The sequence below is a fragment of the Lepeophtheirus salmonis genome, chromosome 7 (genome assembly GCF_016086655.4).
Source record: "Lepeophtheirus salmonis chromosome 7, UVic_Lsal_1.4, whole genome shotgun sequence".
In the NCBI taxonomy this organism is placed as follows: Eukaryota; Metazoa; Arthropoda; class Copepoda; order Siphonostomatoida; family Caligidae; genus Lepeophtheirus; species Lepeophtheirus salmonis.
This window is the reverse complement of record NC_052137.2, coordinates 33,212,831-33,229,241: the sequence shown is the minus strand read 5'-3', so window position 1 is coordinate 33,229,241 and position 16,411 is coordinate 33,212,831. Positions and strand designations below refer to the sequence as shown.

At 30.5% G+C, this 16,411-nt stretch overlaps 1 protein-coding gene across 1 annotated transcript in view; it reads left to right on the top strand.

Annotated features, from left to right (window-relative positions):
* Nucleotides 1-310: 310 nt before the first annotated feature.
* Nucleotides 311-16,411, top strand: part of Cbp53E (Calbindin 53E) — a 79,938-nt gene continuing 63,837 nt past the window's right edge. Inside the window, exon 1 of the mRNA XM_040716550.2 lies at nucleotides 311-446. The gene's annotated coding sequence lies outside the window, so the exon portion shown is untranslated. The remainder of the gene's footprint in view (nucleotides 447-16,411) is intronic.

Here is a 16,411-nt window from a genome sequence, read left to right as displayed (position 1 = left end):
TAACAGTGTCCTCAGCACATTGACAAAAATAAATACAAATATAATCATAAAATGATCTTTTATATTCGTACAGACATAGTCGTAAAGGGAGTTTTGTATGGTGGAGAGGCGATATGAATGTGTACTTACTCTTTTCTCCTTCGGCTGCGAAGAGAAATTGGGAGAACATTGTATGTGTATTATTTTTTTCCGAAGCATACTAACTCTTTCCTTTATTTTCTCGGTCATTTCATATTATTTTTCTCTTATTTTTCTTATATTTTCTCAGTTCAACTTTCTTATCTCAGAGAGAACGGCCTCTTCTACACACACACACACACACTCACTCAAACAATCCGAAATTAATTGAAGAACACTTATTGACTCTATTGCATCTACCATCCACATAAAGAACCACATTGTAACAGAATTTGATCGAATCAAAGTGAGTGGACAACAACTCCTCGGTAAGTTGATAACAAAATTGTTTTTTTTTAGCAGTCATTCATTCTTACACTAGGAATTACCATTAAAGTTATGATTTATTATGTTTTTATATATATGTTATGTACAAGTTTTGATTTGGTACGAGTTTTAACTTGTATAATAACATTGTACAAGTTTTAATTTATTTGTATTAAAATGCACTATTTTATTAAAAGATGAGTCCTTCTAATGAAAGCATTTCCTTGTATCTATTAAAACTACAGGAGCATTATGTATTCATGTATAATATAACCCTGGGCATTTGATCTTCATAATGTACTACAGACTAATTATATTTTAGTCATTTGTATTAAAATAGTCAGAAAGGACACCATTTATAATATCATTCATGAATATTCAATTATTGCATTATTCTCATCCCAGGTACTGTAAATACTTTATTTAAAGTTATTTATCTCATTTTTTGTATGCAATTTGTACAAAATCGCAACTTGTATAATCAAATTGTACAAATTGCAGGAAAAAAATGAGATGAATAAGTTCAAATAAAAGTTTACAAGATATTACAATAATTGAATATTCCATGTATGAACAATATATTTTGGTGTTATGTTTAGCTATATTGGAACAAATTACTAAAATATAAGTATTCTGTGGCACACTATAAAGTTTAAATGCCCACAGTTACATTACTCCTAAATACCTAATAACCATTAATTTGAATAAATGACAGTATCAATGTAGGTAATTAGAATGAACCATGTTATAATTAAATAATGCATTTGCAGAATTTGCTTATACAAATTGCAACTTATACAGAATATATATAGTAAAATTGGCTTAATTTGGATATTAATTGTGAATGCATATAAACATGTACTTTCATGCAAAAAAAAAAACAATAAACTTTTATATTTTTAAAGTACATTCTCTTTGTAATAAATATCGTTCTAATGTACGTATGCTAATTATTTTTGTGTAAATCAAGCGTGAGAATCAATCCCTCACTTTGAAACAAGCTTGGAAGCAAGGAATTGGAATTAGTATGCCAATTCCTTTGTCAAGTACAGGATAAACTTCGTTTTTTTACTACAAATGCAAAACATTTTTATTTCTAAATTTATGTTAATGTTACTTTTTATTTCCTGCTGGCCATAAAAACACATTAAATCTTCCAAACAAATAAGTTTATTTTTGTGTTACCGCAACATTTTGACACACGTATATATGTAAATGGGAATAAAAAGAGCATTGCACGCGTATTCAACAATCTCTTATACATATAAGCAGGAGGTTACTTTCATTTGCAATTATTACAATTATTTATGGGTTTATGTTTTTGAAAAGATTCAAAGAGGGCATTTGGCATACAGTATACTGTTATATGTACATATTGTAATATATTCAAAGTCCTCATTATGAATTCAAACAATGCCTTTTAATATTGCGTATAAGTCATAGTAATGAAGAAAATGAGACTTATTTAAAAAAAAACCATAAAAAAAAACACATATTATGTCAGTGAGTGGGGGGAAAAAAAATTCTTCTTCAAAAACAAATAATTATTTACTTTAGAATAGTGAAAAACAGATTAATTTATACCAAGTTATTTAATGAGACAACTAATTAGAATAAGTTCATGTAGTATGTTTACTTGAAGGGAATTAATTTAAGGAGCACTCTTTAAAAAATATAAATAAACTTACTTATTTTATAAGTCGTCTCTTACATCATCGACCAAACCAGCCCCACGTCTACTCTACCAAATGAATATCATTAAGTTTAATCGAATTAATTCAAAAACTTTTTTTAACTTTCACTATTTAACTTAATACTGTTCATCCTTTCTTGTCCTTGAATGAAATACTTCCAATCTGATCTTATGAAGTAAACCAGAATTATGTTTGTATAGGGCTGAGCACTACAATTGGAACAAATTTTTTGATCTCATCCAGATGCTGAACAAATGGTTCGTGACAGTTTTTTTCGGTTTTTGTAGTAGCATATTGATGTACAATAATATATCTATGGGCCTCAATCACTGCCTCTATTCACTCACGGAGTGACAATTTTACTTCATAAAGCAAAATTCTTAATTGTTCATAAAGGAAGCTGATATTACTGATTTTATGTAAAAATATAGTGTTAGCGTTTGTAGAACTTTTGAATTTACACATTTTGAACAAAAAGGATGCCTGATTTGGCTTAGCTTTCCATTTTTCTCTGTGTTGTACTTTTACAAGGAATTGACGCTTACTGACAACATTTCAAAATTTTAAAAATATGTATAAAACCGTGTGGTAACATTTCAAACAATAGGTATTTCGGAACTTTTATCCTACTTGAACTTTTACAAAGTAATATTGGCATTTATATGAATTTATGATGTAAAAATGATCATTTTACTTCATGAAGAATAATTTTGATCTTCTGTGAAAGGCCCCAGAATTGGTTTCAATTATCATTTACGAACTAATTGCGCTAGTTTAGACTTATCAAATAACGGGGGATTAGATAGGACCATTTCATCTCGACAAGTAATTAAAACTCAAAGCAAACAGAATTGTATTTTATTAGAAATACCTTAACTCTTGCATGATCTTAAAAAACTCGGCCTTGATGCACTCATACGGGATCACGATGACCTCAAAGTTTGTTCCAATTGTATTTCACGACCCTGCATACACATGTACTTAAGTATTAGGTCATAGTGTTTGTTTGTCATGTCTTTATCCCTTATAACACATGCAGAGACACATATGTACAAATACTCACATTGAAGGCAAATACTTCTCAGAGGAAATGATGTGGTAATTTAATTCTCTCATGACTTTACAATAACAAATTCATTTTGAATCTCGTTGATTCACTTACTTTGTCTTTTAGACGAGAGATTTATGACAAAAATGAAGCAATAATTATAATTTAGAATTAAATTCATAGTTTTTAAACGAATATTATTAAAAAAATGGGGTATAAAGCTACAGGCTTCGAGACTTCCTCAAACATGTTCTAGAACTTTATATTGAGACTGGTATTTAACCAAAGTTACTTAAATGCTTTGTCTAGTGAGGGGATTATAAAAAAAATAATTCCATTAATAAAATATTTAAAAAAAAATATTTTTGGCACTAAAATTTCAAAAGTGGCAACTCCGGAATAACTTTTACCCAATATTTCGATATTGATATAATCCGAATTTCTTTTAGTTATGAAGTAAAATTTCATCAATATATTGATAAGACTAAGTTATTAATGATTTGGCATCCAAAACTTTTAAAATTTGGAAGCAAATAAGTGTACAATTTATCTTTCAACTATCTGCAACGAACATATACTTTCTTTCCTTGGATTATAATGTTTTTTCATGGCATGAATATCAAATAGTATAAGAATATTAAATGCTTTGCTTTTTAAAAGTCTTCATGCTCAAAGGAACGTAAAAAAAGGTACTTTGATTTGACTACCGTATTTTTAATGAATGAATGTATAAAACTAAAAAAAATATTGTTTTTGTCATTGAAAATTAGGTATATTTACTGCAATTTAACATATACATAAGCTTTAAATGCTAAAAACTTGATTGAAACATGAGCTGTAAGGAAACGAAACTATTAAGTAAGTGACTTTTTTGTTATAAAGAAATCAATTTTTATTGAAATAAATCACACGAGGTTGATATGAGAATATATATTTAACTCCTTTTTTTATATTTTTATGAATAAAAAATCTATACATTTCCTTTTTTCATATAAAAATATACAATTTGAAATTTAGGATTGAAAAAAATTTATACAAATAACCCTGAGCAATTTCTATAACACTAAAAGAAATATTAAAACCAATAATATTGCTTTTTTATGAATTCATTTGGCATAAAAACATTTGGAAAATTTGTTTCATGTCTATCAAAAATTCTTAAAATAAGGTGTTTTAAATTGTATTTTCTCAATAGTTAACTCAAACTTATAAAAATACTCAAAACTAGAATAAAAAATTCCTCAAAACAAGATTTAAGGAGATTTTTTTTATTGATTCCTGATCAAAGTATCATGTACTATTAAAATTAGAAAAGGATTTTAATTTTCTTTTTGTAAAAGTAAATATAAATGATTTTTATCAATAAAGAATTTTTCAATCATTAAATCGTAATACTCGCATTAGTTACAAATAAGTAAAAATTTTTATTTGTAAGTGTACCTGGGATCGAAAACTGTGTCTTTGTATATATGTCCTCATTCTTCAAAAGGTTGTCTCTTTTTCGGTGGATATGTATGTAGCTATGATCGGTTCAAAAACTACCAAATCGATAAGAATATATAGTGGGGACCCAAAACTTTCCGTAGCATTTAATGACGATTTTATCTTTGTTATTTTTAATTGCAAGCCTTTATTTTGCAATCAAACGACAGCTGCAACAAAAATAAACAAGTTTTGTTTTTGCCCCATATCTCGATGTGTAAAAATGTCGGAGTGACAACAAAAAAGGCACTCCTGTGTGATCTTCTCTGCTTCAGTGGCAGGTCCAAGAAGGCTGCAGAGACAGTTGGCATCAATATGTGGAATGCCTATCACATCACAGCCCCATAGAGACAAGAAGAATCAAAACTTCTGCAGCATTAATATGACTCCCTTTTGACTTACCTCCATGTGGTCCTTCTTCAGCCCTGAGCTAAACTCTCCGGACTTTGCAATTTGGAGTGTTTTGGAGAAAAAATGGGTGCCACACTTCTCATCCAAATTGAGATTAGCTCTGACCCGCAATCATGACAGAGTAGTACGTCATGAATAGGACCTTCATCGTCAAGAGATGTTTATCTGTTCGCCGGCGTGTCGAGGCTGTTATTGCTTGTGAAAGAGAATATATTGAATAAAAAATATAGCTTATTTAAACATATTAAAAATTGTTTATGGATTGTCTCTTCTTGATTTCCCAAAAAATTACGTTTTTCTTAATTGAATCATGATACTCCAAATTTGGGTCCCCCATTTGTATATAAATGATAATCGAGTTTATAGAAGTGGGAATAACTTTGAGATGACGAGTCTATCTTTTTTGGTACTGATGGTTTTTTAGGACACTCATTATTTTTACAAATTCAAAGTTACAGCTTGGAGTCAATAAATATGCTTTTTATTTTACCAAAATGTAAAGTCATATATTCTATTGAAAAGGAAATAGAATAAAATGAGCTTTTTATGATCAAATTGCTTGATTATTTGTAGATATAATAGAGTTTGTGTATGTATGTTGCTTTATGAGGTCTCCTTTCGATGGACAAATGAGGCCGATTAACATTGGGAGAGGGAGTCATATATGGGGGCTTATTCGAAACCCAAAACACAAAAACTGTTTTTGGGAGAGCTCAAGGAGACTAGATAGCAGGTTAAGCTATAAATTTATTGTAAAAATTTGCCTTGAAAATTGTTTGTGTATAAATTGAATAATAAAAATTTATCTTTAACAAAATATTTGTCATTTTCTGCATAATTTTTCGATTTTTTTTATTTTTTTCTCTTTTTATAATTCAATGTCAATATACATTATCTATGTATCTTAAATTTTGGACTTAATTATCAATTTCAATAACATTTTATTTCATAATTTTTGCAATATTTGCAAAAATGATTCAATTATCGAGGGTAATTTTTAGACATTATTCTTTATAACTTTTTTTGCTTTTGTAAGTACAAAAAAATATTGGTAAGTTTGTGTTCCTCTTAAAAATGTCAAAAAAGGTTTGTATCTACTTTTTTAATTTTTTTTTGCAAAACAGTGTTTTGCCATTTTTTTCGCAAATTTTACAATTTCAAAATTTATTTTAAGCATATATGTTGGTATGTTATTTGAAGTTTATACCATAACTTTATTTTATAATAATACATATATATATATATTAAATAAATACGCCATTATTATATTTTTTTTAATGCTCACCTACACCGAAGGGTTCTAAACATTAAGAAAAAATAAGATGGACCATGTACACAGATAATGAATTAATTATTCGATCATATAATCCGTTAAAAAAAGTTACATACTAATGATGAATTGTCCGTAACTTCCGAATCAGAAGCAAAAGCTGTTCTATGAAAGTAATTTCGTTTTATGTCATAACAATTGATCTAGATATTTTAGTTATCTTTGAGGTATAAAAGTTCATACATTATAAGATAAATAAATAATTTAAATATGTCAAAATAAAGAATAATGACAAATTATTACCGTTTATTTGTATGCCCCAATACTTAGATAGGTATAGCTATGAAATATATTTGAAATTTTGCTGAACGAGCTCAACTGATAAGCTAAAGAGGATGTATTAAAATTTGAAGTTTTTACAAGGACAGTTAACAGGAGTGAAGATAGACAGAAAGGAATGTCGGAAGGAGCAGATTTTGAGTTTAATATTTAGAACAAATACGTACAAGGTACAGCCGCTTATTAAAAACCAATATATTTTTGTTTTTTTAAAACGGATTTTGTAATAAACTAATCATTTGATTTTAATAAAAACAAATATAAAATGAAATCTGAATAATAAAAAATTGTATTATTATTATACAATACAATCACTTTTGGTGTCAATAAAGGCCTCAACTCAACCTCAAAAACTGGAGCAGTTCTTGATGGCACTCTCCATAAGCAAATTCCAAAAAAAATACCAGTTCCTGGACATTAGCTCGGATTTTGTATCACAGGAGGATCTGTTGGTGTATCGCTCAACTGCACCCTAAATAAAGAAGTCCATGGGGGTGGAGAACCAAATGGCGTGGAGGCCAAACTCTGGCTTTAACAAAAGCATAATAAAAAAATCTGACGACCTCGTTTTTGTTGTAGTGGTGCTTTGCTGTTGATTCATAAGCACCTTAATACTCTCACAGTTCCTTCCTAATTTTTCAGACAAAGGGTACTCTCCATTTTCCACGATTGTGGAATAAATGTTTTGTTGATCGATGCCAATTTTTTTAACTGACGCTAAATATGCCAAAACAACAAACAAAGTCCTACCTCTACAAATGCTCAAAGTCGTTATTAAACAACAGATGTACTTTTTGTTTGCCATATTCGTATTCCACACAATTTTTTTTTTTTGCAGGAAACACTATACGCATATGTTGAGATTGTTTTTAAGTATAAAGAATTCTTTGTGAAAGTATTTTCTTTTTGTGATGAAAAATGAGTCATGGATATTTGATAACAAGGGGCATTTTTTTTTTTTCGCTATTTCCCTTATTATAAAGAAGAATCCCATTTATTATTTGAAAATAATGGTTTCCTTGGGATTAATATGAATGTATATTGTATACGTTACATATGATATACAAAGTAGCCATTTATATACCAAATACCCCTTTATTAATTAGGTAAGACTTTAGATATGTATTCATTGTTGTATACTTAAAGTCCTTATTAGGTAGTGTTTTATTACATTATAATATTTTTGGAAACTGAGAATATTCAATTTCTTTTCCTTTCTCATAAATTTCTTCTTATGAATAGACCGTATTTTATAGGATAAAAGGTAAAATGACAAAGCAAATCCTTTTTTTTTCATATACTGGATTGCCCACTGAAATCTGAACACTTACTAACTCAGTAATTAATGAAGGTGGAGCAATTGAAATTAATTCATATTTCGATATATAGAAGCATGCAAATAGCTACAAAACTAAACACACATTTGCTCCCTAGCTTATATATAACTAGAGAAAATGCCACTTGAACGTGATCAACGAATTTCCATTCGTGCAGTCCAACAAGTTGGGCGTCTCCAGGACCATTGTATATGCTGTCAGCTGAAACGTTGGAGAGGAAGAAGAGCAACTGTCAAAAAGACCAAACGTGGCCCGGATGAGTTAAAGAACATAACCCATACAAATCCCCTCAACTCCATGGGAGCATATGCAAGAGATCTCGGGGTACACACTAGACTGTCCCGAAAAGCAACAAAAATAAGTGGCTGGAAAGAGTTTGGTGAGGGTAGAAAGGCAATTTTTGACACCAGCAATGAAAGAAAAATATCTCCTATACAACACTCTTTTGAATGAGTCTTTTGAACTCTTTTTTGACACTTTTGGGTCCCTACAGCCCTTATGTCGACCCAATCGACAAACCCCTTTGGCTTAGTCAAGGGGACGCAATGATAGAATACTACATCCATAGACGGAGCCAGGCCTTCTTCCGCTGCCTTGAGTCAATCATTGCTTCTAAGGGTTGCACATTAATCAATATGACATCTCAGACGCACATCTATTTATAGTTTTAATTTTATGAAAATGATATCGTTAATTAATAATTCAAGTATTACTGATTCTGTAGTTTTTATATGTTTATTATCCTCCAGGAAAAAGTATTATCAACTATTTTTATCTAAACAATAGTATGATACAATAAATAAATAAAGTTAAGATACGTGATTTGCAATGAATGAGTAAGGTCACATGGTATCTACATATTCTTTGTGGAGTAAGAAATAAGTATACAATAAAAAATAAAAAATAAACACTTGAAATATCATCATCATTTTTAAGTAGTGCTATTGGCAAAATAGACGAAAGGTACTTTTGTATCATACTAAGTCAATACATATTTAATATTTGTTTGAGTAACCTAATTTATTTCGTTAGTGAAAAGTTTTTCTGTCACAAAACAAATTTAATTAATCAAAAACTTTTACTTGTGTTTATATCGATATTATGTATTTACAATTTTCTATTGCAAAGTTTAAAAAATCATATCCGATAGGTGATGTCCCCCATTGTTCATACAATCAATAAACCGAACTTGGGGATTTTTATACATTCTGATTTTTTAATGTTTTTTGTTCATCCTAACACAACTTTTTATGCAGATATTTTAGAGGGTCATTTCTTTTTTATAGATAGATGCACCGTTTAATAAGCACCATATCTTATTTTATAATTATGGATGGTTTATTTTAATTCAAAATTTCTTATTGACATTTTGCAACGATCTTAAAAATGTTGGGGTTATGGGAATAAATCCGGTTACAATTACTTTTTTGTTGCACCCTGTATTAGTATCCAAATTAAAACTATAACTAAATATTCCCTCTGCACTTCTTAACACCTTCTTTAGACTTTTATCTGAGTAATGAAAATCCATATTATTAAAAAGTAGGTTTTATTTTGCCATAAATTGATTCCCTAGTAAGTTTTTATATTAAAAATCAATGATATAATATAAAAGGTATATAAAAAACAAGAAGTCTGAGTTGAATCAAATATTTTCCCCCTCAAGATCATATAATGATTATATAACCTAGTATATTTTTAATGTGTCTACAGTACATATTTCTTTTTAGTATTAATGATATTGGACATTTATGATATAAAAAAAAGAAATGAACAAATCTTTTAATGCCACTAAGGTCTCCACTGAGACTCTTTTATCTTAACATCTCTTACAAATACATATAAAAAAATACATGGATGAATCTACTTTTACAACATGAGATAAAAACCTCCAGAGTAAAGATGAAATAAATCTTCTTCTGACTAATGTTTTGTGTTGTGTTTTTTAACAAAGAAAAAAGAACGCAAATAATGAGGAAGAAAGGAGAGATTAATATTTGTAATTATGTAGTTTTGTTTTCGCTCACTTCATATGTACATATGGAAAATCAATACTGACATATATATATAAATTATAGAAATGAAAAAAAAAAAAAATATATATATTTAACTCAACTTATGATCGGCTTTGGCTTGATCAAGATTAATATAAAGTTGAGTCATAAATATTTTGTTTGTTCAAGAAAAAAACTCGACTTTTTCATAAAAACGCTTGAATAACTATAATATCATATTACATAGTCTCTCTGGGATGCAATCACGTCGTGGGAGTAAGTTTTTAATTGGGTTCAAGAGCTCCTCTTCTGTCCCCCCCCCCTTTTTCATCGTCTGCTGCACACCTGAACCTCTTCAGGGGCGTCAAAATTGTCATTCAAGTTTCGGTCGAGGCTATAGGGAGGCTATTTAACACTTCGTTCATCTTTACGGCTTGGGAAATCCCGTGTATTCTTCCTTGCGTGAGATATTGCGTTGTTCCATCACCCCATAATATCCTGCACCTTAATTTTGTCATTTCTGAAGTTATTAAAAAGATGTTTTTGGGTAGACAAACGTCCGCTGTAATTTCTCTAGTGCTCAGTCGAGGGTTGGAGTTCATAAGGTCACAAACACGTGTGATAATGTCGAGGTTCTGAGTCGCTTCAGGATTCCTGGACGTCTTTTCTTCTCCAGATTGTAATCATCAATGTCTCTAATCCAGTATAAAATAGTTCACAAAGTATTTATGACTTGGGTTTGGAGGGCTTGGTGTAGATCTCCGTGACTGATTTCCCCATATTCCGGTAGAGGAAGAGATAGCGTGGAAAACAAAGTTTTTCAGCGTGCAGCCCTGAAATGACTACCTAATACATTTGACTGACATGTACATCGACACCTATAATAATACAGTAATATCCAAATGAAACTAAAAATAGTTTCTTACACTAAAGGGTGACATATAAAATATTTTTTATCTGGTGTTTATTGGGGAAAGTTAAGGAACTTGCAATTTATTTATGACTCAACCTAATATTTAAGGGATAATCGTATTCAAATTATAAATTTTATTTTTGAAGCTTTCTATTTACAATGGGCTCATGAGTAGTAAAACACACATTCATATTGTGCGGCTATAAAAGTAAAAGAAACACAAAGTATATCCAGAGTAAGATAGACCTATTACATTAAAACAAAACGCTTATTTTGGAATTCCAAGTGAATGGGAATTTATGCAAATTATTTTATAAGCTCCATTTTGTTGAGATACTTTCTCTTAAATATGAACACATTAGTCTTTATTAATGTATTGGTTCTTGGGTTAATGAATGGGTTTCTTTTTGTAAGTACAAATGTGGTTTGTCAGCACAATAAACCAACTTGAATTATTTTTCTAAAAATTGAATCTGGATTACATGTTTGTATTCTTTGAAGAACTATGATCAATTTTTATCAACAAATTATTTTGATTAATTATCTGGAGGAGCTGCAAATTACATTTAAAACAATCTTCCACCAATGCCATCCAATACTACTCCAAAAAACATTTGCAAAAATGTATTTTACATGGTTATTGAAGAAAAATTTGTCCCTACCATGCTACTTGACAAATAATAGACTAATTGTTTTGATCTAAACTCATAAAAATTGCTCCCTTAGTAAGGTGTACTTAACTAATAAATAGTTAGTAAATTTGACTAATAATAATAGATGTCTCCCATCTAGACTCAGTTGTTGAGTGCGTCTGAGATTGTGAATTAGGGAAACATTTTGCTATTTGTTGAAAAGTAGGACTACTTTCTGTGTAGCTTATCTTTAGTTTATAAAGAGGACCATAACGAAGTGATAGCTAGCCGAAGTAGAAAAAAAGGTTCCGAGGTCTTCTCTAGACCCAAATCTTGATTTTCCACTTATGGGCAAGTTTTCATATGGAACAAAGCTCCTGGAGATGTCATAGGTGCTTTGAGGCATCTGTTTGAGAGTGGTAAGTACATCCAACCTTACAAAAATGCTGTATATAATCATGTCTACTGTGTATGGTATCATGACACTACTTACTGTATAACTTCAGCTGGTATTTGGAAAAAGATTGATAAAGATTGGTTTATGAATAAAGGAAGGCAAGAAAAGGTAGAGAGCAGGAAGAAAATCTGGAACTACAATAGAACATTATGAAGCGCATAGAGATAAGAGAGATAATCTATTTGATATAGTTGCAACTGATTCTGATAGGATAAAGGTATCTGAATCAGAGTTTGGTGTCTCAATGTCGATAAATGAACATGCATATTTAGAAGATATGCAGTCCGAAAGAAAAATGTCCTGTAACATAGGCGTAGATCCCATGCCATGATGAGAAGACAAAGACAGAAATAATTATGATAAATGATGAAAAGATACAAAAAAGCCGTTGTAAAAATACTTTCAATTGCTACGAAGAAGATATTTATACACATTAATGATATTAATTCATCCAAAAATATTATTCCACTTTCCACACAGCATGTGCGATTGTCAGAACGAAAAGTAAGAGACAAGATATATCATACTTCGGCTGATTTGAAAGGGCTAGGTCTCTTTACTTCTGAAGCTTTTCAAGCTCTTGCGAAAGGGAGATTTAATAGAAAATATAAATTACTTGGAGAAAATAAACAAAGTTTTGATCTTGATACACTACCTTATCCTATGAATCTGAGACATGCTGATGAGTTAATAGAGGCTAAGAGTCTTACCTTGATAGCTAAGATAATAGAATCTCTGCTTCTGAATCTGGTTCAATGATAACTCATGCCACAGATATTTCAACAAAGAACAGTGTTGGGAAGTTATCTGTTCCAGGCATACACATTGATCAAAATGTACTTTTTGCGTTGCCTTTTATAAGAGTAGAAGGAGAATCAAAGGAGGATTTGTCTGATTCAAGTTGATGTTTCAGATTTTAGGTGATATTTCAGGCAAATATGCAAAGGAAGTATATCAAATGGTAGATACCCACATGCTCGATTCCACACATTATAATAAATGTTTTGCCACTATGTTGTCAGACATGTTTAATATTCAAACTCAAGCTGGTCAATTATTCTGGGCTACTTAGTTCTGGATTCAGTTCAGCCATTAATAAAAGACTCCAATGATTGAGAGATACATGATGTTAGAAGCGTTCGTAAAGAACTTTATGGTAGATCTGGATTTTGATTGCAAGCATGGATCAGTTGCAGGACAAACATAGAAGACATAGAAGAGACTACAGCCTTTCCCATGAGTTCCCTGCTCAGTATCCTGTTCAGGAACAGGCAGTCAATATAGATGACTTTCCTGTCACTAATATTTCCATGGAAAGTATGTGTGGACAGGGGGATTACCGACTTCACAAGCTTAAACAACTTGAAGCTGTAAGTAGAAGACTGATACTCCAAAAGTTTAGAAAAACTAAGAACGGGATCTACTATTTCATTTAGAAACTTTTACGAGGAGACAACAAAGGTACGAGAGCTAAAAATGACATAGAGTGAAGAAATGAAGGAAAGGTTCAGAAAAGTTGCAATTGAAAAAGAAGCCTTAGAAATTGAAAAAGAATAAAAAAGACTAATCCTTTTAGAAAAACTGAAAGAAGAAGGTAGTCCTTTCACAAAGGTTGGTGAGATAGATGTTTATATGTAAAGTAGTCAAAACAATTCAAGAAAGGAACAAAAGAGATTAAAAATGGAAGTCCTATTTGCAAGAAAATCTTCGAAATTCCTTCCCAAAACTGAGCTCCTCTTTAGAATACAAGTTACTCTGCCCACTAAGAAAAGGAGATACAAAACTGCTGATGAATAAGTTATTGTGCTTAAAACATTATTGGGCAATAGAACGGATCGAACATAAACTCTCACCATTGAAAAATTGACAAATTCTATGAATAAAATATATCAACTATAAATAGCAATATTTCATACCTATAATAAACATCTTATCTCTTTAACCTTTTTACAATAATATTTTATGTATGTTCCCATTTTATATTTTTCTACTGTTTGAAATTATTTTTAAAGGCTACATACATATGATATATATATAAATATATTCTTACATATACTTAATGTTTATAAGGTAGGCAGAATATAGATTTAAAGAAAAAAAACAAAATTTAAATATTTTTTCCTTTGAACTTGGTAGGGGCAAAATTTAAAGTAATAATCATGAGTTATACATTTTTGGAAAAGGTTTTGGATGTGTAACAAAATAATACTGGTACAGAAGGGTTATCAATAATTTAAAAAAAAAAAACATAAACAGATTTATCCCCCAACCCCAATTATAAATAAAGTAAAAGTTTATATGATATAAAAAAATTATAGGACATTTTCTCATTTTCATGATATTTTTGCTAACTTAGCATTTATATATTGCATATATGGAGTAACCCACTTTTCATTTAAGTTATGTCATCATAAAACTATGCGACTTTAAATATTTGTGATCATCTTTGCATTTTTGAAATTAGGGGGATTAGAAGGAAATACCTGCTTCAAAAAAAATGAATATAATCATTATAGCCATGATTATACTCCTACTGGAAACAATGGATGGATTAATTATATAGCTAAATCAGGAGTTATGTACAGGGTGGTCCATGTAATTAGGGAAAATTTTAGATGGGGTGTAAACACATTTTTTTTTAGTTTGAAAAGTACATTTAATCAGATTCAATTATTTATAATGAAATCCATCTCTCTTGATAACCTGCACCAAAATTATAACTCAAAACCAGCACAATGTTAAAGCTGGATCCGCAACTTGTCGCCCGTGCCTGTCAAAGCTTCTGGCGCCCTCTGGCCGAGGTTATCAAGAGAGGTGGATCTCATTACAAATAAATGAATGTTTGAAGTTTTCATATGATTGAAGAAATTAGGGTTCTACCACATCTAGTTCGTTCGTTATGAGCCTTTAATGATTTTTCCAATTTATCTGGACTACCCTGTAAGTAAAAGCAAACAGACAGTCCTATATTTATGATAATCTATATGTCATTATGAGGGAAACAGGAATACAATAAAAAAAGATGTCAAAATATATTCACATTAGAAAACAGACACAGATTCTATCACACACACACATGATAACACGCCGCCCTCATACGTTCATATGTAAGAACTATTACCATTAGTAACATGATTAGATATAAGACATATATCATCATTAGAACTATAAATGATATCTGTTTCCTTCACTCGGTGATGGTTTATCTCATTCTCTCCTTAATGGACAATTGAAAAAGAGAAATATGTAGTTAAGTAATGAAACTCCTTTGACAATCATCAATTCCAAACCATGCTACACACATACCTAATAAAGCCGATTGAGTACTTAAAAAAGGTATTTATATAAAAAGAGAAAGTCTAGCGTGCTTAGTGTAATGTGATTGAAAAATTAATATAATATTTATACACCCTAAGGACGTAGAAAAATATTGGATATATCTTCTTCCTACATACTATATTAATATATCACCCACCATATAAGGAAATAAAAAAAGTATATAATGAAGTTGGACTACATTAAATACCCCTATGGGTAAAGAGAATGAATGAATAATCAATATGGGAACTATCTATTACATAGGTTTATCATCCCCCGGGATCCCGTTTGTGAATAATAAATACTGTCAGATTGATGTTTTTCTTTTAATATATTAAGTATACATAAGACATTTTAAGATTATCCAGAGAACTATCAAAAAAGTGGATGGAAAGAGTTTTTGAGGGTAGAGAGGTCACTTTTGAACTCTTTTTTTGACAATTTTTACTCTCCTACAACCCTGATGCTGATCCCCTGGAGTATATCTTTTGGATGCATGTCTGGGGGAAGGCCTGCAGTATCTGTCATCCAAACACAAAAACCCTAAAAGCTAATGCTACCCCGCACTGGGACGCTCTAATATAGGACTACATTCGTAGTGGGTGATAGGACTTCCACCACCGCCTGGAAGCTATCATTGCCGCTAAGGGTAGCTTTATTATTGATGATGAGCTCTCAGACACACATCTATTTATAGTATTAATTTTGTTGAAATACTAATGCTAATAAATAAATGACATCTTGTTGAAGTTTAAAATTCAAAGAGCTCAGATTTTGATGGACCAATCGGTAAATGAGATTATATAGATTGGAAAATCTTATTCCTTCGCCTAGTACGTAAAAAAAAACCCGAAAATGAACGTGGTTATCTTGGCAAATTGAATAATGTTTGGGAGGAGAACAGCTTAGCTGTCACAATGTTAACCGCAGCAGCCCATGAGAGAATGCCATGAGCATTAATCTTGTTTAAAAAGGGATTGTGACGAATATCTATATCTCATGAACGACTTAGAAATATTGGCTGAATTTTGATACACTTGATCAACTCATGAATATGAGCTTATGTGACAAA